Raw genomic sequence first — 24,071 nt, 5'->3', positions numbered from 1 at the left:
CAGAAAGATGATGGATAAAATAAAGGGGGAGCAATTAATACTGATAGTTTTAGTGACCAGTCCTTCAGACATCAGCCTGTGCCAGTGATCATTTTCATGAGCTCAGAATGCTGGCCATTGTCTGTGCACATGCTGTGTTTAAGCATCACCTGTTCACTGGTGAGAAAGATAATGGCTATCGTGGCAGGATCTCTTGTCTCTCTCCAGACAAAGCCTGACTCTGTCCCCTTGGGGATTCTGGTGTGGACCAAAAATTGAGAATTTGGAGACCAGTGAAAAAACAGCAAGCGTGTGAGGCAGAGTTATGTATTTGTACCTGCCTAACTCTGCACACTACAAAAAAAACCCCAGAAACAAACACAAATGACTCAGCAGTAGAGCCCCATCAGAAATTACAGAAAATAAGACAAACCACGAACAAGAAAACAACATGTCTGTGGAATGAGCAGGCTTTTGTGCTTCCCCACAAACACACAGTCCAGAACAAATCCTGAAAGGTAACAATCTCACAGTAGTAATGCCTACAAGAGATCCTATGATAAACATAGGGTCTAATCAAAAGCATTAAGGTTTTTAAATGCAAATGTAGACTAGAACTGTCAAAATGTTTTATCCCTAAAATGTGAATGTTAACCTTCCCATGCTTATTATATAGTGGTACATTTTAAATTGCCTGGAGCAGAGTTGAATAAAGCAAACACAATCAAATGGATATTTGAAAGAACTGCTCTTCACAATAGCTGTGTGTCTTTCAAATGTTGATCAATTGATTACCAAAATCAAAGAATACATTTCCCAAATGAGCTTCTGCAAAGCACTCAATAGCACAAAATAGCATAAAGTTCCACAGTCTTCTTTTAGTCTTCTCTAAAATATTTACAAATACAGCTTTCTACTGCTTTCCTGGTTTATAGCTTAGGTCTCCACAGATGTAGAATGAAGAATAAAACACTTCTGATAAATCAATGGTTTGTTTCAGTTTCAGCATGACAAATTCAGACAAAGACAGAAAACAGTTTGAAATTATCCAGAGGTTTACCTTATCTCATGGTAAATCACAGTCCCTCTGGTACAACTGCTCAAATGACTTAAATTTTCAATAAACAAAATTATGGCAAAATATATAAAATACTCTCTCATTGCAAACCACGTGTGGTTTCATATGGCACAGCTCTTGACTTTTGCTTTCCTTAGAAAAAGGACAGATCTATTTGCACTTGTCTGTCCCTTTGGAATTTCCTTTCCTCACAACATTGACTGTAAGAGTAGCAGTGCATGGTCCTTAGAAGGGTATGTACAGGTGAAATGCTCAGCCTGCTTTTGAGCTTGTCTCAGGCAGTTACTCTTTGCTCAGCAGAGGCCTCTGCTGAGGTGACCACAGAGGGCACTCAGGGGTATTTTCCAGCTTCTCCCCATGCTGGGACAGATCTTATTGAGAATGACTAAATATGAGCCATAACTACTAGTGTTCTGTCCATCTGCCACCTTCAGTGAGTTGGTCTCTGCTGCTGCCATGATGCTGTACTTGCATTGCTTTCCTTTCCTCTGCCAGTCATCTCTGGAGAACAAGTGCACACCAAATACGAACAGTTTTCATCTACTAACTTTAACCTGAAAAAACAGGAAGAAAAAAGGAAAACTAACTTTCAACCTGAAATAAACCCATTAATTACTTGAGCTTTCTTACATTTTATCTTGCTTCTAAAGGCAGGTTTTCCTGTACCACCTCTTGCAGTAGCCCCATCTACTGTGCTGTCCTTATTATGATAAATCCTGAGCTGGGTTGCAGATTCTCAATATGCCCCTTCTACAGAGCAAAATTCAGAGTTGTTCATGAGTAACTAGGCTCTCAGCACCCTTGTCTTTACTCCTCCACCTCTGTAAAAGGCATTTGTCCTGAAGAACATAACGGGACTTTGACCCTGTCATGACAGGACTGCTGTCCCAGTCTGGAAATTTGTAAGGGAAAAAATACGAAAGATCAAACCAATTCATTTTACTTAAATGAAAGTTTTGTTCAGCAACAACTTAAAATATCAGTTTAAAAGCCTTACCTCCAGAGTTTCTGACATCTGATCTTGAGGTTCTGACTCTACTAGGATGCAGCTTATTCTTTCCTATGAGCTCCTTCTTCATGAAGCAGAAAACCCCCAACCATCCACATCACATTACACTCCCAGTAATTCTTGGAGTAACAGAGATTACAGTGACCTGCAGGATTTTTCACTTTTCTACACAAGTACCTTTCTGGAGCAAGCCCCTGTGCTGAAATCCTCTTGGGTAAAGAGAGTGCACTCCAGGACTTATTGTATCCTAAGCAAATGAACAAATATTTAGCCTTACGACACTTACGTGATTGACTCTCTACCTGTACCTTTCTTTCAACTCCCATCTGGAAAAGAAGAGTGGATGAAGGAATCTGTAAGGAAAAAAAAAAAAAAGTGGAGAAAAAGGCTTAAAGTGATGCCTGTCCAGTGTTGACAGAGAAGCCAGAAACATGGGAGATCCACAATTTACAGGCTAGAGGTATTTCTCTCTCCTTACATTTTTGCAGATCATTTCAATTGAGTTGCATTTCACTCTAACAACACCTATTGCTCTGTGCAGTAGTGTAAGGAGGACTTTCAGCGGTCACATAGACAACACAGGAAACTTCCCACCATTCTCTATGGCCTCAGGGTGCCAAGAGAGATGTCCTAGTTTCTATCTCTAACTGGTATTTGTCATTTTCTTGGACTCAGCAGGAAAACTCTTTCAGCAGCAGCTGGGTGGGAGAACAACATTTTATTCTACTCTGTCCTTGTTTTGTTTGTCAGTTAATGAAAGATTTTGGGTGGTAAAGAACAGAATTTTTTTTTTCAATGTGTTTTTCCCATACTGTACATGGACCTTTGGATCCTCCACCTCTATATATCATCCTTCAGCATCTCAGTCAACTCTTAAGCTCAGGAGGAAACAGCAGCAATTCCACCTCTGGATCTTGTTTTTATGTTGGTCTGGTAATCACATGAATGTCCTTAGTCTTAAACAGGTGATTCAATAGTGTCATTAATCCCATTTTAAATCTAAAGAAGGTACACAGTAATTGCTTGGACAGGAGGCTGGGCACCAAACCTGTATTTCCTGTTAAAGTTTTCAATGTTCATTCATCTTCTGATACTTCAGCTTTTTCTTTCTGCTCTAAAGCATTTGCAGAACAAGTACAGAAGGTATCAGCCAAAAACAAGCCAATGAAAGCAATTAAATGAAAGTATATAAATAGATAATGGCTTTTTTTCCTTCCATATCACTGTCTTCTCACACAATATGGCAAGATGAGGTTCCTCCTGTGCCAGCAGAAAGCTGTAACTCTGCAGAGTTACTGAAGTGCAAATATTGATCAGACAAGATGGAACATGTTACTGAGGCAATTGGTCAGGCTAAAGCAGTGATGGTAGCACATGGGATATTATGGATGGCTGAAGTAGCTGAGGATATCTATCTTTCTGTCTATCTACCTGTTTTCCGAGATGTCTATCATCATTGAACTTCGCTCCCAAGGACCAAGGGCAGCACTTAATCATCAATAGATAAATACTGTTTAAGCCATTAATTGGGGACTGGGTCAGATTTTCCTTCCTCGTACCATCGCTGCCTTTTTTTTTTTTTTCCCCCCTCCACACTTGTGAGACAGCAGCATTTTCTCACAGCCCGTGTGTGTTGCTCTGGGACTTGTGTCAGTAGCAACAGCACAGCTCAGTGTGTCTGCCAGGGCTTATTCAACTGAGCTCCTTTCCAGAAAAACAAAATAGCCAATTGATGAGAGTTACAAAATTTCAAACCCAATGCCTTTTCAGAGTATCTGCTACACTATTTGGAAGCAGCAGAAGTGTGACCAGTTTCTGCACCTTCTCCTTCACCTGTAGTGCCAGAAGTGGATGAATAGCAGTGGGAGTTTCCCAAGTAATACCTGCTGTAAACTCACAGCTTCTGTGGCTGCATTTTCTCTATAGTTAGTATTCATCAAAGAGACTGCAATAGTGCAGAGCTGTGTGTTTGCTGGCATTTTTCTTGTTCAAGGCTTTTGAGAACACTTTACTGAAGCATATAATGCTTCCTTGAAATTGGCCTCTAAACCACATTTTGAGAAGATGAAACACAGGCACTTGGCTGGGTGTTTTTGCCCTGTGCCATGGGTTGCTCAAGGCAAAAAAGCACCCCTTTCTTCCTTCCAAATCTCCTCTCAGCTCAAATCTCATCAGTCTGGCTCTGATCACGAGGTTTCTTTCTAATATAACAGTTTCTCTCTTGTTCTATTTTTTTTTCTTAATTTTTACATTACTAGTTATGAGCTCTGGTACATAGATTTCCCCCTTTCACTCTAAGATTTAGGCTCTTACATGATTTTAAACTCTTAGAGAATTCATTTGTCATTACAGTCTTACATTAAAGACACACTTGCCGGGTTAACTTTGGGAGTAATCATTGTGCCCTCTTGTTTTCATCTGAAGTATTCCAAAAGGAGAGTTAGTCTAAATTAGGCAACGGAGTTTTTGCCTTGACATTTGGGAGGTCAAATTTTGCCTGTGACTGTCAACCTCTCAGAAGAGGAGATGGCATTTGGAGTAATCCAAAACTCCTGCAGAGTTACATTACTGTGGCAGCCAGACTGGAGTAAATCTAGGCTGAAGATCTATTGGTTCAATTACTGCTTGGGGTCAGGACATGCCATAAATTATTAGATATGCAAATGGAAAACCAGGACTGTTGATGAAAGAAAGATGGATGGATTTCTTAAATACTCATAATCAGTGCAAAGACCAACTATATAAACTGATATATAGTTATTTGCTTGTTCTTAAATTTTAAATTCTGTTCTTAAATTTTACCTGAGTGCAGGTAAAACCAAATTATTTTCTTTTATGTGCATGTCATATTTTAAAAATAAACTTCAGAAATCATTTGCTTCTGCAATGCCCCTTAATTTTTAGAAACAGTTTCACAAAGAAGTTCAGAAGATGCTAATTCTCATTTTGTTTTCACTTACCAAAGGGCAAATCTCTAACAGTGCTCTCTACATTCTGCGAAGACTCACTGACAATGCATTTGGAAGGAGAACCATTTCCTCTGCCTGTGGAGGTAGGGTGTGAAAAGAATGCCACCAAACTAGCTCAGGTTTGTGTATCTGCTGCAGAGGGAGTGAACTGGCACACAATAACATCACTTTATCACTACATGAAACACTCTGTGGTGTGTCAAGAGGGTTTTTTTTGATAGGAAAATAAAACTCATTTAAAATATTATTCTATCACACTTATTTTTGCTGTTTAATACATTATTTATAGTCTTATTTCTCACTGTGATTAAAGTTGGAAGAACCTGACCCCTCCTTTAGCAATGTAGAAAGTCTGCTACATTTATAAAAACCTGTTGAGTTTCTCTTGTGGATTATCTCTTTTGGGAAAGTTTTTACTACATGTGAGACAAAATGATTATGAGTGTGAGAATAATGTGAGCTGTTCAACGCCACCTGCTGCTGCAAGGGGAAATGTATTCCCAGAGACACCTTGGCTGAGCAAGAACAGATGCAGAACCACTGGAAAACTTGTTCTGCTTGATAGTAAGTTTCCAGGAATAGATCATAACACGTGAGGGAATACACTATCCCAAAACTGATGCTGACTTTTTCCAAGCAGTTTGTGAAAGCCATGAGAGCTTCTAAAGGATATACAGCATCCCTCCACAGTTGGTTACATCTAAATAATTTTCATTTCTATCACTCTGGATAGAAAGTTTTACAAAATTACTACAGGCTTTCTCGAAGCTCCTATTCACTGCCAAAATATAAATCTCTTGGCCACTGCCCTTGCTGTCATTATTGTTATTTTACTAAGAGTTTACATGGTAGGTGATAATAACTAGACAGTAAATTGACAGTTTCTTAAGTATTCTCCAAGTAGAGATCAGAAATTAGTCCATATCATGTAGTTTACATCACAGAAAAAAATTTAGGAAATACAATTTAGCTAGTTATAATATATACTAGTTTGAGACAAACACATTCTTTGTATATGTAGGTAGAGAACCACCAGCAGGAATGAAAGGTAAGAACCTGCAGGTGAGACATTGCAGCTCACCACGGGTACCTTTGGAAGTGGAGGAAGCCAGTGATGCCCTGTGGGTAAGAGCTGTGTGTGGTGGTTGAGCCGTGAGCATCTGATTCCAGCGTGACACCAACATAACTGGGACACAACTCCTCAAAGCCAACGGAACTGTACAGGGAGAATCACACAAATGAGAGCAAGCATTCAGATTTCAGATATTTTCCTATGCAATTCTGACAATCCTTTTAAGTTTTTGAGAAGGCTACAAGAAACAATATGCGTAATTCCAGTGCAGAAACACTAATAATAATGTTTTAAAGTATTTTAAAGATGTTTTATTTAAAATGTTATCTGTTAGAACTGTTTTTTTGTTATATTCATTTTGATCCTGTTAGTCCTGCCCTGAATCAATCATGAAAGTATTAAAAGTTAATATTCAATCAACTCTCCAATAACCAGACAAGTTACTCCAAAATGGACAAAGTTTGAGAAAACCATCTGAAGTAAAGCAGAAAACTACAAGCAATAATGAATATAATACCTTAGTTTATGTTAAAAAAAAAAAATCTATATGTGCAAAATGTAATTAGTAAAAAAGTAACAAAGGAAAAATCCCCCTTGAAGTGAAGGACTGAATAAATTCCATTTTTGCGTGACTTCTAAATAAAAACAAAGTTCAAATTCTGCTTAATGCTATTCAAATCTTCAGTGCTTTAATGAGCACGGTCACTTGGTACTGACTTTTAGTCTGTATCTGTAGATTGACAGGGAAGAACAACTCTAGTTTTACAGAAATATTGCTTTAAACTTACAAGAAAAAAAGATGTTGTAGAAGTTTAGCAGCACATTTGTATTCTTTAGTGTGCTTTATTTCTATGCCCCAATTTCCCTCTTGTGACACTCATTAAATAAATATGAATTAGGTTTACTATATATAACCGCTATTTTGCAACAAAGATATATTTTTCAGTAGCTATAATGATAGGTGGAAAAAAGTTCTCCACTAAACATTCTGCATAAAAATGGGGTTTATCGTGATAAATATTTTTAGATTTTATCATGATTTTATTTCCATGAAATGGCACAACGGACCCATTCAAACAAATTTGGTCTCATTCACGCACAGAGATTGTTTTTAGGCTGTACTCAGTAAAGGGAATTCTTTACAACTAACTCAAAGTATCTTTTACCATCTGCCCCTTCCCCTCATTTTGCTTATAGCCAATGACAAACTAATTATAATATATTGGATGCACTATCTTTTCTTTTGTTGCTTGTTTTGTTACTGCCTTACCAGGAAGTTTGCAGTTAAAACAATTTTTATGGCTTTAAAGAACAGAAGTGAATTCATATTTCTAGAACTTAAGCCAGAAGTAACTATATTTTCAGCAGCTGAATTTTCATTAAAATTTACAAAAGACCTCTGCCTTCACTGATTTATTGTTGCATTAGGTAAAACTACACAGAGCGTATAAAATACTGTGTTACTCCACTTGTAGTCTGATCTAACATGTTATCAGTGATTGCAAGTACATTTTATAACCCCAGCTGCTGAATCGAAAAAAAGGGTGATACAAGCATCAATCTCCAGGATAAAATCAGAGCACTTTCTACCACAGTTTGACCTTAGTGATGCCTTTGGATAGTCTTACTTGTCTAAGTCCTTGCAACAATTACCAAGGGACAGTTAGAAAATGCAGCTTTAATGGTGCAGAGTGGAATTAATAACAGCATCAAAGACTTTAACCCTGGAGATTTCTGAAGACAGGAAAAATTTGAGGAAGCTCTGATGCCATTGCAGGAATGAAATGGAACAGGGCTGCAGACACCAGGCACAGATTTTATTTGTGCTCTTGACTGTCTGCATCCCTGAACTCCACAGTGTCATTAGCAAATACCAAAAGCTATCAATAAAAAACTTAGACCTCCAGCTGTAGCCACCAAACCTCATTTATAGCATGAGAAGACACAGTTAATTACAGGTCACAAAAATGTTAATTTCTGTCATAATGCAAGTTATAGTCTAAAAAATGAAAAAACCTTATTTTTGGACTGAAATGGTTTCTCCTAAGAGGACTCTGTTAATTTGAAATCCCATCTCTGTCTGTAGGCATGGTTCTAAATATAATAATATCAAAATTAAAATAATAAATCTGATCACTTTTTTGCAAGACGAAGTATTGAAGGTATATAAGAAATAGCAAAGATGATCATAAAAGACTATTTTGGGCAATGGCAGTTGTAGCTGCTTATTATTAACATTAAATACATTTTTAAATAATACAACAGATTTTGGAAATGTGAAATCCTCGTGACCCGGAAAGTAACTAAAAAAATCCACCTTATGAACGAGCCTAACTACCTCCTCCAAGGAAAGAATCACCAGTAATTTCAATGATTTTAAAGTACATTGGATAAATATTAAGACAAACATCACGTGAAGGATGGAGTTAATTATAGCACATATAATCAGACACCGGTCACTCCACAAGTTGTAATTTATTTTCCCCTTATTTGCATTTAAACTTCAAAGGTATTTCAGGAAATGTAAAATAACATGATTTGAGCAGTTACAAAGATGATACGCATTTAACTTCAAAACTATGTTTGAAGCTCTTAAAAATAAATTACACACAATTTCAGGAAATAACACACCATTCTCATGCAACCTGTAATTGTTGCCTCAAAAACAGTAAACTCATTTTTGGAGAGGAAATATCACAATTTAGGGCAACAGTATTCATCTGCTGGGTCTTATAGAGATACAAGAAAACAGGGGTAATTTGCATCGATATGCTAATCTAAGTTTATATGTAGAGTTTACTTGGTTAAAAAGGTCATATGACTACAACTTCATATGGAAAATTAGCTGAGTGGTTTGAATAAATATCCAACTCCTACTGTAGAGCAGACAGTCTCTTCAGTAAAATGGGAAGGGCTGCAGACTTCTACAGCTTGTGTTTGTCATCCTAACATTCTTTTTTTTTTTTTTTTAATTATTTTTTTTTCTTTTAAGGGGGAAACTTCTTGTGAGTTTGAGTCCTTAGGATTGGTTTACAATCCCTGTGCCTATGAACATATCTAAAATTCCAGCATCTAGGTCAGTACTGAGCTTTCTAAATACTTAACAAACATCTTTTTGTATCCCTTCATGTCAGATTTAATTGTCCATGGTGAAAGGAAACACTAATCAGAATTCAAGAGAAGTACTCTAAGACGTGTATCTTTCCAACCTGAACTATCCTATGATCCTGGGAAAGTATATAAGGGAAAAAGCAAGTTTTCATCTTATTTAAAACATTAAACCAAACTAAATACTTAAACATTCTCATTATCAACTACTCTACAGCTTTTATAAAACAGCTACATAACAGTGAGGTGCAATGAGGCACTCTGAGGATAAAGTTCACAAATACCTCATTCCTTTCAGAATCTGGCTCTGGAGGATGGTATTCGAGATAGTATTAAATAATACACTGCTTTTACAAAATTATTTTACAGCCTATCAAAAAGATGTGTTTTCTATTCTCTGCCCCATGGTTTCCCCACATATTCCTGAGATCTGCTCATTCCATGTAGTTGGCCCCCACAGTTGGTGGGGGGAGCACCTGTGGGGGCTGAGAGAAATACAGATTTGCTGTGCATTGATTACACTGCTGCTTCTAAGCAGCACCACAACTTGTGTAACTCCAGCTGTAGTAGTTTACTACACTGATACCAATCTCAGGTAGGTAGATACCTTAGGGGAAAGGAACAAAGATCCAGACAAACAGCTGAGAGGCGCCTGCAGTCACCAAGCCCTTCTGTGGACAAACCACAACAGTCACAGCCCTTAGTTCTTCCTGAGCTGGTGCCTTCCTTGGCACTGCTTCCTCCTGGGAACCATTTGTGGTTACATGCAAGCTACAATTAAGTCCAAACTGACCATAAGCACTTCTTCATGTCACCACTGCACACAAGGAGGAAAGCCTGAGCCCACTGCAGGCAACAGAAGTTTTCCAGTTGTTTTCAAAGACGCTCATCTGATGTCCCCAGAGGGAACAATTCTGTGCATGCTTCTCAGGTCCACATTTGATCTGCAAAACAGATCCCTTGCAACTGAGATCTCTCTCCATTTGTTTTTGTGTGGTCCTATCTAATTAATGATGCAATTTCAACTGGATATTATTCGCTAGAAAATCCTTATCTGCCATATGAAAAATATTAAGAGAAATTCTTATTTTCACAGATGATGTATGTTTTCATCTAGAACTAGAGATCTTTAAGAACATTTCTGCATCTTGGCACAAACTACAGTAGAATCTTTGAATAACAAGCTTTATAAAAGTGTAAATGGCCTCCAGAAAAATTACAGGGACAGTAGATTTTGTTTAGAGCAGTCTTGCAAGCGTGAGGCTTACAGCACTGCATTTGCAGCAGTGTTGGTTGTGCAGCCATGCTGGTTTGCACAGCTGGTTGGAGACAAACAGGAAGGCAAGGTCCTCGCCTGGCAGAGCTGACAACTTCAATCAGGCTGACAGTCTAACAACAAGTGACAACGGTGGCGTTCAGCGGGTGGGAAGGGCAACAGCAAACAAAGATCAGGGGAAAAGTGATCTGGAGAGAGCACTGTTTTGAAGGGATCCAGATAAGCACACTGTTGCAATACCTTAAGCTTGGTTTGTTTGTTTTTTAATTTTAGGAATGCCAAACTTAGGGGTGACTGCCCAGACATCAGCAGGATAATGCAAAATAGCAGGAATTTTGATTTGGAAAGCAAAATGACAGAGCAGAAGGAGGACATGAAGAGCATCTGGCAGGAAATGCATGGGGAGGAAGGACCTAGAACAGCAGCATTTTCTCCCAGGTTTGGGTACATCTGTAAAATATCAAAACACTCTAAATAAAGTGCTGTTGGGAGTGACAGGGATAGTCAGAAACGGCAGCAGTACAAGTGCATACCTATCTTAATGAAGTCTCACACCATTTTTGCAATAGCCCTTTAGAGAAATAATAGCACACCATTCTTAGGGAGCCAGTTTGGCATGGCTTCTGCTTATGTAGGAAACCATTCCTATGATTTCTCACAGGTCTAGGAGTGAAAATATCTGCTGCAGTAAATTCACAAGTTTAGCATTCATTGCTACTGTGACCAAAGGTTAATGTTTTGCTGCTTGACTGAATCAAAATCACCAGTTGCCTATTACATATTTTTGTTGTCTTCCTCACACGTTTGATTTCATCAGACTTTGAGTAATCTAATTCTTTAAATGTTAAATGAAAGCCATGTATGTAAGAGGTTAAGTTTTGTTACTGCAGAACAAAGCAATTTAACAAACAGCTTTCTTTTGTAGCTGACTGGGTCATGGAGGGTGTCTCCAGCCAGCACAGGCAGCTTCTGGCTGCAAACATGCTGAATGACCATCCACCCTGGGAAAACTGAGAAGGAGGAACTACAGCAGTCTGGAACAAATACCCGACATCAGGGCTACGGCTCCTTTTGGCACAGATGGCTGTGAACCGGGGATCTCACAACGTGCAGTGCTGTGCAACAGCCACCTCTGACACAGATGAACACAGTAAGATCATTAAAGACTTTCAGGGAGAAGAGAAAGGGGTTTGGATTACTATCTCATTTGAATCCACTTCCAAAAGCTACAGAAACTGAACAATAACTTTTTAAAAGATTTTCTAATCCAGATGATTAATAACATCCCACAAAACTTCACTTTAAATATCCCGCAAGACTTGAATAGAGGTCTCTTTTATGCATTTGCCCAAAAACAAGAGTAAAAACCAGAAATTCTTTCAAATTGATATTCTATCATGTGCCCGTGCTCCTACCCAGAGTAACTAATTGAATAATTTAGCCATACAACTGACCTGAACACTGTTATTCCGTTGAAAGTTCACCTTTCTGTCAAGTTGGCAGAGAGTTAATTTGAATAATTTGAACCTGTCCTTGCAAAGTCTTGCCTGAGCAGGGTCGTGGAAAGCACACTGTGTAGGACAGGGGGTGGAAGTGTTAACCAGAGATGTTCCATTTGAGAGCACAGGTCTGTGAGCTTCCCACTGAACTATAATTTACTATGCAAATACTAAAATAAAAAGATCCAAACTTTTCTCCTGAAAATATGGTGAGGTTGTATTAGTTCTAGAAGACAAAAAATGGGAGTCACTGAGGACAAGGAGGTGCAGTGCAAGTGCCAGAAAGCGAGACTGAAAGGTAGAGGGAACAGGCTATTTCTCTTTGTTATCGAGTGAAATGACTCCACAAATATGACAATAAATCACTGCAGGAATCAATCTGAGTGGAGGCAACTGCTCCATGCTGATAATGCATCAATCAATATTTAATGTTTACACTTTAATTAATCTGCACGTAGGAAGCATTCTTTCAGTGACAAAAAAGTGATGAGAAATAAAACACCTTTTATATCAAACAGCGACGAATGGCTGCCTATCTGTTAGGCTTTGATTGGGCCCTCAATTGATCATTGCAGCCTTTTTCGATTGCACCAGTGTGCAATGTCACATTTGGGTATAAAACAAAACACTGTCTCTCTGAAGGAAGCAGGGGGAGATTCTGAATCTGCTTTTGAGTGATTACAACTTAATCAGGACAAAGAAAGACTGATAGCAAAGTGAGTTCTTTGGAAAGACCGGACAGAAACAAATAAACAAAAAAGATTTTCAACATCTGCACCAATGACACCTATCTGAACAGATTTTTACTGTGTATTACAATTATTGATACCTGCTAAGGTTTTGCATAGAAAAAGAAATAATCAGATGTTGACTGGCAAAACTGCCTTCCCTTATCAGAGCTACCAGAGGAGACTGAGGATGGGTTCATTTTGTCACTGTTCTGAATGTCAGGGAAGTGCCAGGTGCTGTATGGACACAGAAGTCACAATTCCTGCCTCAGAGTGTTTTTCCTCACTACTCTGTTTAACCCTTGTAAACTCTAGTTTCTTCTTCTTTTTAAAGGGCCTGATTCATTGTTCATTGACGTCAACTGAATGACTTCTATTGACTTCAGCAGGCATTGCATTAGTCCATAGATGAATGGTATTGAAAGGCATAGTGATGAAAGACAAATGAAAAGACAGTGATACTAGACCAGTAATGTTCAATTATTCCTTTAAAAAAAAGAAAACTACAGCAGTACAATACATAACTAAAACTTTCCTATGCTTATTTCTAAAATAATGGTTTGAAACGTACAGGTTTTTCACATAATATATGCAATCTATGCAGAGAACTCAGCTTTCTAGAACTTAGGTCAATTAAAATATTAGAGATCTGAATCCACATATAAAATTGCCATAATCTTATAAAGGGTAGACCCCAGGGAAATTTTATTGTATTTTGTAGGTGACATTTGAATTATTTTGCAATCCTGTCATGAAGTTAGGATCATGCAAAGGACCTATGCAAATGTCAAATCATTTAAAGCTTTTAAGTAGAACTGCCACTAATTAAAAACAATTACAATTTTGGTTTGTTTTCACTGAAGAACTTTTGTTGTTTTACTAGTCAACAAACAGAAGGATTGTACTTAGGATCCAGTGACAGCATGTGGCCAAAATGCCTGCCCAGATTTGGAACTGCCTGGTTTAGAGTGCTCTGACTGCTGACTTAGCCAATACTTGACCAAAACCAGAAATAATATTATGGTATAAAGTCATATCCTAGAAGGAATTTTAAAATAAAATTTTAGGTTTTGTTTCACTATAACCTGATGGTCTCTTTCTGTGATTCACAGAATATTTCTGGCTATTCCAAAAGACTTAAGGCACTCAGAAACACACTTCCATGACCGCTGGCATTTTGGGATATCAGGAGCAGCAAAGTATCTAAAGTATGAATGACATGAGAACACTTAATTTCTGATGTTTCCTTGTCATTACCACTTTTTTTTCCCTACAGAATTTTGTACACAGATAAACAAAACCCCAAAGATTTCATTAGTTTCATAAAAATAGAAACAATGCCTTCTCACCAAAATCCATAAACAGCTTTGCAGCAGGCTTTACTACCATACACACACATCTCCACACAGAGTTGAGTCTGCAGTTTATCTTTTCCATAAAAACTTCTTCCCTCTCTGTGCAAATCAAACGAACAAGTTAAAAAAAGGGCAAAGTCAAAAGAGAGGAATGATGTATTGTAATGCATGATCAACTACAAATATTTATAGGAAAAATGAAAACACTGCTGTGTGCACATCAGGGTTGCCCTAGGACAGCTTTAACATGCATAGTTAATGTTTATGGAACAAAAACAACTTACTCTATGTGAAATCTTCATTTCCTCATATGCACCCAAAGTAAAGGTAAACTCACACACACACACAAAAAAAAAAAAAAAAAAAAGGAAATTATTTGATAAAATCCTGAGGGCACAATGCAAAAGCACTTAAATTTGCCACTGACTGGCAGGAAAACAGTTGCATTTTCTGATGATTTTATTCTCCTGTTGTAAAACTCTTGCTGCACACTGGAATAGCAGCCCAACCTGCAAAGCCAAATTGCAGCCCCTTTGAACTGCAATTTCTCTGGAGCTCCAGAGAGCTGCATGGTGTGGTTTGCAGCAACAATCCTGACATGCAGGGAGATAGGTCATGCACTGTGGCTTTGAAGCCCCATTAGCTGAAACTCCTGAGGACACCAGTCCATAAGGTCCTTTGCCACACAGTCAAAACATTGCCTCTAGCAAAGATGTGTTTCCCAGCCCTGGGCCCTCCTATCAGGGCTACATCAAGTTCCCAGGTATAATCACTGTCCCAAAGTGTCAAGCTCAATCACTAGGGCATTCTCCCAGCATCACTTCTGGCTACAGCTGTTGGCATCTGTCCAAGGAGTTCCACCCTGGTTATATACATAAGGAGCACCCAGTGAGATCTAAGCATGCTGGTCCCTATTTAGCACCAGAGCTTAGGCTAGTTCTCCATCTCAGCTTGTCACAGCTGTCTGCTGCATAAAAAGAGTCTGAAATGTACTAAAAAACCCTGGAAGACTAATAATTCATTAAGCTGACAAATGAAAAGTAAGTCCTATCGATCAAGAGTAGAACTTCTTGGTTATAAAGGAAGCATATATTATTCTGACAGTATTTTCACAAGATAAGCTGAAGTTACAAAGAAGACAACCAATTTGATTCAAATAACTGTCTCTCCTCAGAAACACGCGTGATTGTAGTCATCAGGCACAAGTTGGGTGGGGTAGTATTACTACCCCCATTTAAAAAAATTTGGATAACTGCATAGTTTAAGGAAACAGGACTGTATGTCTATCAAAGGTTTTTCTGGCTGCTGAGCCTACAGAAAATGGTAAGCAATGGACCGACTCCTGCAACACTGAATCACAACACCACTAAATGCCAGCATGGAAAGATGTGCAACCACACACACACACAAGATAATCTTTCTTCCATCACCAGCACTGAAAAGCTCGGGGCTTATTGCACAGCTAATGAGAACAAACACACTTGCAGCTGGCCTTCCACCACCTGTAGGAGGTGAAAGTCGGCCAAAAATCTACAAGACTCTCCAATTGTGATGAACGGGTGGAAACCAAAGTGTGGCTCTGATTCAAGCCCTAGACTGGTTACAGCAGTGTAATACTGTGCCAACAGACCCACTTAAAGAGTGGAGGGCCCAGAATGAGAGGCAGTCTCCGGCATTCCATGATGGTAAAATATATTAGGGCAGGCATCAATTTACCTTGGCTAGTTATGTTTTTAGTTATGCTGTATTTTTGTGCTCAGGGGCCTAATTTATAATTCTAATAATAAAATGTATTATGAAGTATAAGCCAAGCACATGCAGATCCTAATTCTATTTCCTCTCAAAGGAAAGAGCTAAGCTGTTAAGCTCCACGTTCTTTCAACATTTCCTGTTTGCGACAAACACAAAAATCTGAAATCAGTGATGTAGCACTGCAAGGCTTTTACAAAGTTCAGGTAGAGCAAGTTAAATGTCTCTTTTTTTTTTTTTCTCAAATCCCCAGATGATATTTCTGGTCCCTCAGTGTCATAGCTGTCACAATGCCCAGTTCTGCAGATAAACAGAAGTTAAAGAGAAGCAAACCAATCCAGTTTAAACATCCTCCCCACCTCAAAAATTTACCATCCCAAAGCTTCCAGCTACCTACGTTTTTACAGGCAGAACACAGATATCAGCTGAGGGACTTCCCCAGCACCTAAGGATGGGAACAAGCCTAATTCTCTTAAGAGAGAGGATCTTACTCTGGTTTGGTTGCAGGATTTAACTGAACAGCCCAGCTGTTAATGTTATACTATATTTGCCCTTATTTGTAGATGAAAATTGGGGGAGAATGTCCCATTATCTTGTTCTCTCTTGACCTGGGGACACAGCACCCTGAGCCAGGCCCAAGCAAATGGCTGGTCCCAGCTCTCTAGGTCTCCTCACTGGATGTACTTACTGTGACACATTTAGAACAGCAGGAAAACAGTTTGTATGTGTGTGAGACCAAGTTAATGTTAACATAAAACTATGTTTAATGATTCAGATTGTCAGTAACTTATTTAAAAATATGATGTCAAAGAGCAAGACTAGCAACTGTACTGTTAATAGTTTTTACAGTACATAGTATTTATGCTATAAAAAAAAAGTTTTCATAATTAAAAAAGCACTGCATTCATTTTCACTGTAGTTTCCACCGATTAATGTTGATATTGACAATACATTAATATGGCTCAACTTGTTTAAGCTGAATAAATAATGAGGAAGGGTTAATAAGAATACAGCTACCAAACATAATAATGGTCCTTAATCTTATGAAATTGTTCCTTACTCACAGGAGCAGTCAGTCTCACTAATGTCAGTGGCCCAAATTTTGCAGTCCTTAATCACATACTGTTACCTTCAGTAGTTGTTCTCAATTTAGGATCAAAGCCCATAGTTTGCTGGGGCCACTCTTTCAAGGGAGGATTGGGCCCAGACCTCTAATAAGGGGTTTGGTGGCTTACAAAGAGGTGATTAAGATCTTCCTTTGAAAAAACAGAAAAAGTAGAGTTCTTCTTTTGGATTATAACAGCACAGATAGCCATAGCTTGCGGATTTCAGAGTATTAACTGCTAATCCACAAGTGAACTGAAAGGTTTTTGTTTGTTTGTTTTGCTATTACAGTATTTAAACTTGTCAACCTTCAGTTCTCAGTAAGTCATACTTAAGTTTCTTAGCAAAATATTTTATCACATCTCTGTGAGTATGCCCAAGAGTTTGAGAGATCTCCTAGTTACATGCAAAACCCAGGGTAGGTTTTTTTTGTTTGATTTAGTTTTATTTAATGAAAAACTTGCATTTATTCCTGAGAACTCAAACCATGAAGTTTTGGAAACTAATCCACAGTATAAAAGTTTCTATTTTCCTTAAGTGACATTCAAGGATTGCTGTTTGTCAGTGACAAACAGAAAGTACTTAGTGTAATTATTATAGCACCTCAGTAAAAATCAGATTCTAGCCGTAGGTGATTGCAGCTATAAAGTTTCCAGAATAGGAACAATGAGCCCTATGAAACTAATGAAAAAAATCGCCAACTTCCTCACTCCAAAGTCTGATTTTTACAAGGACTCCATTTCTTCCTGGTTGCCAAAAATGAACACTTTATTTGAATCTAGCTTAGGTCTCCAGGAAAACAATTTTAATGTAAAATTGAATAATGTTACACCAATGACAGGATAATTAAGTGGTTCCAAAACTGAGCAATATTTAGGTAGTGTGCCTCAATAATGAAAATAAAGAAACCATATTCTAATAATAGCATAACTAAAGATGATAAATATCCAGACATACCCCTTGCTGTATCACTGTACTGTAATCAAATCAATTAGAAATCTAATGATTACTTTGACACAAACAGGTATTTAATATGCTGAAAATGTACCAGATTTCCCCCCTCAAGCATTAGTAAAATCCCCAAGAAAATTAAAATCCAGGTCATAGCTAAATTCCTTTGAAACTGGGATTTAAATTAAAAAAAAAAAAAAAAAAAAAAAGACTTTAGTCACTGTAAGAATTCTTTGTGCTGTTACATTTTTATAAGGTTAAAGCTAAAAATAAGATCAAAATCTTTTTGCAGGTTACATTAAAAAATAGACCAGGTGTGTTCAGAAACCCATCACACATATGCCTGTTAAACAGATGCCAACCAATAAATTAATTAAAACTACTCTCCTTTCGAACCAGAAAAGAGGAAAAAGCTGTTAGGGACATTTATGGGGTGACGTTCTCTTGACTGACAAGTTTTTCATGCTTGGCCTCTATTGTACAAACCTCTGATACTTCTCAAACATTTTCCAAAAGGAAAATGAAATCTGTCTGTAGGGAAGAGAATTTAGTTACCTGTTTCTAGGCAGTCAGATTGATGCTAGAGACAGATGGCTGCTTATCAGTCATGAGAAGTGAATAAGGAAAGAAGGTTTCAACACTGACCTGATGAAAATCCTCGCTAGTAACTCCTGCCATCACACTTGGAAAATCAGAACTTGCATGTGAAATATTTCACTCTCCTTTGTATGCTGTACTTCCTTGTGACAATTAGCATCTGAGCTAATGCAGTGAAGAAGTATCTTGTGCTGACCTTAAATCCTACCATACCTATAGGACTTGGAAAAATAAATAGAAAGGACTTTGAGGAACAATAAATTGTCCTGAGAGGCTACACAATTCCTCAGAACATGGGCTTTTCCACCACTTTACGGACAAACAACATTCATTTCTACATTTCTTCTTCTAATTATGCAAACTTCATTTTTTTTCTGGAAACCACACAATTGCTGGAAAAAGGAATTAGTGGATGTAAGGGGTTATTAAACATGGCATTCACCCACTGCTCTTACACAGAAAAGGCAGCTCTGAAAAAAACCAAAGCTGATTAATATGAAAGGCAGCTAACCTAAAAACTAAAACTTGAACTGAATGGTGTGTGCTAATCTTTCTCAAATACACTTATGAAAGCTAAATTTGCTGGTATTTGTCATTGCTATGCAGGTTAAGTGTTCATGTGAATGATATCTCCACAGTTCTGAGCAAACCAGTAAAAACCAAGGAATTTTGTCCTCTCTCTCTGGTAATTTTCTGAATCTCCTGTCCATCTACGGCTGCCTGAATAGAGAACACTTCACAATCCAGGGTCATTTGTGATAAACTTTGTTAGAAAGCCGCCATTCATTACTGGTAATTTCCTTAATCCTCAAGTTTCTTGTAAGGAAAAGGATGAAATTCTATGTTATATATTTACTCTACTGGGTCTACAAACAAAATAACATGTTAGCCACATTAATAAAATATGCACCAGATCAAACTCTTAATAGCCAGCCTTAGACTTGCCATTGTTTATTGATGTTTGTTTGCCAGCCTATCTGGAGACATAGGGAAAATCTTAATAGCTCTGGCCACTCATTAGCAAAGTACCGTGGAGTCTTAATCCCATAAAGATATTAAACTATTTTTTCCTTACAATAGCAACAAATGGAGGGAATTCTCTTTCCTTATTAAGATGTAGTACCTTCTTTGCATGTTGAGTTTCTTCTTATACTTTGAACTCTTATCCCCCATCATTCTGTTTCTGAGTCTGAGATCAAAGTAGATCGGCCTTACAGAGCTGCAGATGAGTGGCTGCCTTTCAGAGAATATTAATGCCCTCTTGACGAGCAGGGGAGGAGGTGCAGTCCCCTGGAGAGAGTGCCCTGAGCCCAAAAACAGGGAGCTCCCGCTGCACCCGTGGGGACACGGCACGGCCTCGCCGAGGGGGAGCTGCTCACCCCACTTTAACTGTGTGGACAAGTCTCAATGCAACAGTGAGACCAAGTCTGTTTTGGAACTAGAGAATCATGTAAATGCAGTTTCTGGCAGGCTGGCACAGAGCAATTTGTTTTACAGCAGGAAAACATGTGACCAGCTTTGTATTTTGCGTTGCAAAATTTTCTGGTCTTTCTTGTTCAGTCTTTTGACTACTCCAGTTATAGTTTTTACTTCTCATCACCTCACCTACCCAAGGGTTGTCATTATTGATAAGCTCGTTTGCAGCAGGCAAGACAGTGTCCCACTCCAATCTTCCACTTCCAACAGGGATCCTGCCACACAGGGTTTCTTTCTTGCCTTCAAATTTGCTTGCAAGCCTTTTAAAGGGGAATTACTTTAGACCTTGTTAAAGGTAAGAGTAAACATGCGAAGTACTAAGACATTCAGTGGGTATCATTATATGAAAAGAAGAAATGTTATATTCATTACAGAGGAAAATCTAGTAATAAAAAGTATTACCTGCATTTATAGCCCTTGTAACCTAATTTTTGTGACAAAGCAAAGAAGTAAAAACATTCCTTTCTGCCTTTCAGTGACCCCTATAAGAAACCCCCCATGGAGTCATTTAGGATAGTAATTTGAGTGAAAATATATGCAGCCTTTATTTTGCTTGCTCTTCTTATATTAATAACCCTTACTGATAATTAATCTAAAAGTTGCTGAAGATATTTGCAAAAATGCCTTCAAATTAGTAAGCAATTAAAAGGAATAAAAACTTAAAAGACATTTTCCACAACATAAAAGAGTAACAGAACACGGAGCTGCGTTGTTCAAATGTTAAAACTGTACATAAAATACTCCTTCAATATACGCTGCCAGTAAAAACCAAGGCAAAGCAGGTCATTAAAATGTCAGACTTGGGGCAGAGTGGAAAAAATGCTGTGTTTAAAAGTAAACATGTAGGCCTTTTATAATTATTTCCCCTTAAAGCTAACTGTTAAAAAAACCCAACAACAACCAGCGAACCAAACCAAACTAAAACTAAACCCCAAGCAAACAACTCTGCACCATCAGGATACAGAGTCAAACTCTAGTTTTAGTCTTGTTCCTAAGCTAACCTAAGGACTCTTTCTGAGTCTTTATGATGGCATGGCAGCTTTCTTTGTGAAATGTCATTTTCCTTCCTCCAGTTTTTCTAAACCAAAACGAGAGTGATATGTTCATGCCATTGATACCAAATGTCAGGTGTATGCTCAGGCTAAACAGGAAGAAGAGGACCATTAGAAACCTTGGGAGCGCCCTGTGCTCAGGAGAACCCCTGGGAAGATGCTGAGGTGCCACACACAGCCTGGTGCTGACTTATGGACCCACATTCACTGCTGTGGTGATGCTGTGTCCACATGCAGGATCTTTGCACTGCTGTAAAGAGCTCAGGCTGGAAAACCCTACCCAAACTCCTCACGGGAATTTAAACTGCCCATTGAAAGTGGCAGAAGATTGCATTAGGATAAAGGAGATACTGTGGTAGTTACTAGGAAGCTGGAAGGAACATTAATGCCCCTTACTTGAAGTATTTATTTTTGCAGTCCTACACAAATGAATCAAGACAGGAAAAAGAAAACCAAAGTCTGTATCTTCAGATATGAATTATGTTGCAGTACTGAAAATAAAAGGGTTATATACTGGTCTCATTTTTCCTACTTCCAAACTTTTTGAGCCACTAAGACCAATATTCTTTTGAATTTTCAGTCATATTCCACTTTTTTTTCCCTCCTACTGGAAAAAGGTGCATCATGGCCCTGAATAAAAAATTTTCCATCTCATTAATTTTGTATATTTTCAGCAAAGTGTCTGCAGGTGAACTCAGTTTACTATCTGCACTGAGCTGAATTCCTAAACTGTGTCTAAAAGGTGGCAGTGCACTAGTAACAACTCTGTCCAACAGGTACAATTCCACATTAAATGGGCTAGTGTATATCTGAACAACACCTCTGATGTACACAGTTATTCCAGATGAACTTTAGTTTTACAAAAGAAGTTGGCTCATAAAAGACAGATAAATTTAATGATTTAAAAATAAAAAGGTTGTACCCTCAGGCAGCGTCTGGGACTCCCACTGAAGTCCATGAAGGAATACAGGTAACTTACTTTGTCCTCTAACATCTCTGTTCCCTAAAGCTAACAAACACCACCACTGAAAGTACAGGTTGTCACATTTACAATCAGCAATTAAAACCAACATTCTTCTGTTTTCCATCTGATAAGAGCAGAGCTCAAAGTGGAGAGACAATGGAGAAGCACATAATAGCACCAGCAAATTCAACTTGTATTTAACTAGTCATTTTTCTTTAAATTTGCTTCTGCAGTGCAAATATTTGTAAGTTGGGAAGAAAGCCTGTAATCATGTTTGAGATATGCTATACTCAAAAAACTCAGACTTTGGGAGAACATCAACCTTCATACTTAGGCTGCCCTTTTCTAGTTTCTGGTATTTTATGTATTATAACCAAATATATCAGGAGGAGACAGAGCAGTGGACCAAGATTTAGACTGGCATAATTGACTCAGCAGAAAAACAAAGACATCTTTAGACAGCTGTGGTTCTATGATTGCTAACAACAGGCCTGTTATGACCAATAATTTCTCAATAGGTATGATCACTAATTCTTAGTCATAGGCTTACAATGGCAATGAAACCAGCAAAATCATACTGTATATGCCTTTTTTTTTGTTTGACAGCTCTATGGTTTTTATTCTACGATTGAAATGATGAATAACATTTAAACAGGATTAAAATTAGATGTTGGGAAGTTGGTTTCTAGTCACACATAAAGCCTTCAAGTAAAAAGCCAAAATTTTTTTAAAACCAATTTTGAACCAACAGGGTGACTTTAGATCAATTCAATACTTTACATCATTTCATGGAACCATTTTGATCCAGTCATAGGAGCCTAAAGCCAGGCTGAATGCACCACAGAACCCACAGCTTGTGACCTATGGCTTTAGTGAAGGCAGCACACCGTGACCCTGGAGGGCTGGTACTTAATTACAGTGGTAGGTTTGAAACTCATTTTTTTTCCTGTTGCCTACAACTATTCAGAATGATAATCCCATTTTGAAAAGATTTTCTAGTCTTATGTCACCTCTGGAATTTCTAATTTCTTTAAATGTAAGTGAAAATGTTATTTTTACCTGTACTCTTTATACAGAATCAACTTCTATCAACAGTGGGAATTTTAGAGCTGGGAAAGAGGTTTCATTTTGAGTTCTTCAACCTAGATAAAAAAAAACAAAATAACTTTCTCAGAAAATACTAGCAGTTAATTGTGAGGATGTCAAAAGCTTGTTCTTTTCTGATTTATTACATAACTGCTGTTACCCTCTTCCTGGCCACAGGCTAAAACCAGCAGCCAATTTTCCATTACCAAACTACCAAAAAAAAAAAAAAAGGCGTCTTGAAAGTACACATTTAATATTTTATACATTTTAAGATCTTCAAAAAGACTTACCATAATTTTCCGAAATCATGTTTTATATTCCAAGAAAATTCCTCAGAAAGATGCTTTTCACGAGCATTTGGCTTTGATTGCTCAGGAGTTTAAGAAAACTGGTCTTTATGCTCTATTTGCAGAGCACAGGCTCAATTGACACCCAAATGCAGGCAGCCTGTATTGAGTCCTCATTCCTCCACATACCTAATTTCTAGCTATCAAACAGGAAAAGCATCCAGAAACACCACCTCCATACATATTTTGATATTTAAGATTACATGATAAACATAACATTAAATACCACCCACCATCCACAAATAGTCTTCCTTCAGGGATCCAACCTCCTGTAATTTAGCCCCCATATGAGCTAGAACAAGTCACAGGCATCAAGCTACTTGGATGTTCTTGTAATTTCAGCGGGTATTTTTAGAGAGCTAATCAGCAAAGTCTCTAGGATTCTTCCTCTGAAACTTTCATTTTCCAGAAGTCCTTATTCACATTCTCAGTTCTGATCAACTCAAAACATTGTGGGTCTGCTTTTTAAAAAACGGATGGTTTGCCTTGTACTCCAACTGTTATTGCTACTCTAGCAAAGAATCACACCCACCTTGCCAGCAAAGTCTTTTCACCAGTGTTGCCCCTTGTGCTGAAGGAGAAGAAGGGCAGACATTCCTATGTTAAAAAAAAAAAAAGGAGGGAAATAATATGAGTAAGTATCAGAGACTGGAGAGGGAGCAGGCTATGGGC

The 24,071-nt window shown here is 38.0% G+C and overlaps 1 long non-coding RNA gene across 1 annotated transcript; it reads right to left on the bottom strand.

The window, feature by feature from the left end:
* Positions 1-708: 708 nt before the first annotated feature.
* LOC126637862 (uncharacterized) lies at positions 709-23,988 on the bottom strand. Its single transcript, XR_007628454.1, has 5 exons — positions 23,932-23,988; positions 23,026-23,108; positions 6,126-6,251; positions 2,353-2,419; positions 709-1,611 (listed from the first exon to the last, which is right to left on the bottom strand). It is a non-coding gene; the product is annotated as an uncharacterized LOC126637862 (long non-coding RNA).
* Between the last annotated feature and the right edge of the window lie 83 nt (positions 23,989-24,071).

The sequence above is a fragment of the Myiozetetes cayanensis genome, unplaced genomic scaffold (assembly GCF_022539395.1).
Source record: "Myiozetetes cayanensis isolate MyiCay16 unplaced genomic scaffold, myiCay2020 scf16, whole genome shotgun sequence".
In the NCBI taxonomy this organism is placed as follows: Eukaryota; Metazoa; Chordata; class Aves; order Passeriformes; family Tyrannidae; genus Myiozetetes; species Myiozetetes cayanensis.
Note: the sequence above shows the minus strand (reverse complement) of the source record. Positions and strands in the feature narration are given on the sequence as shown.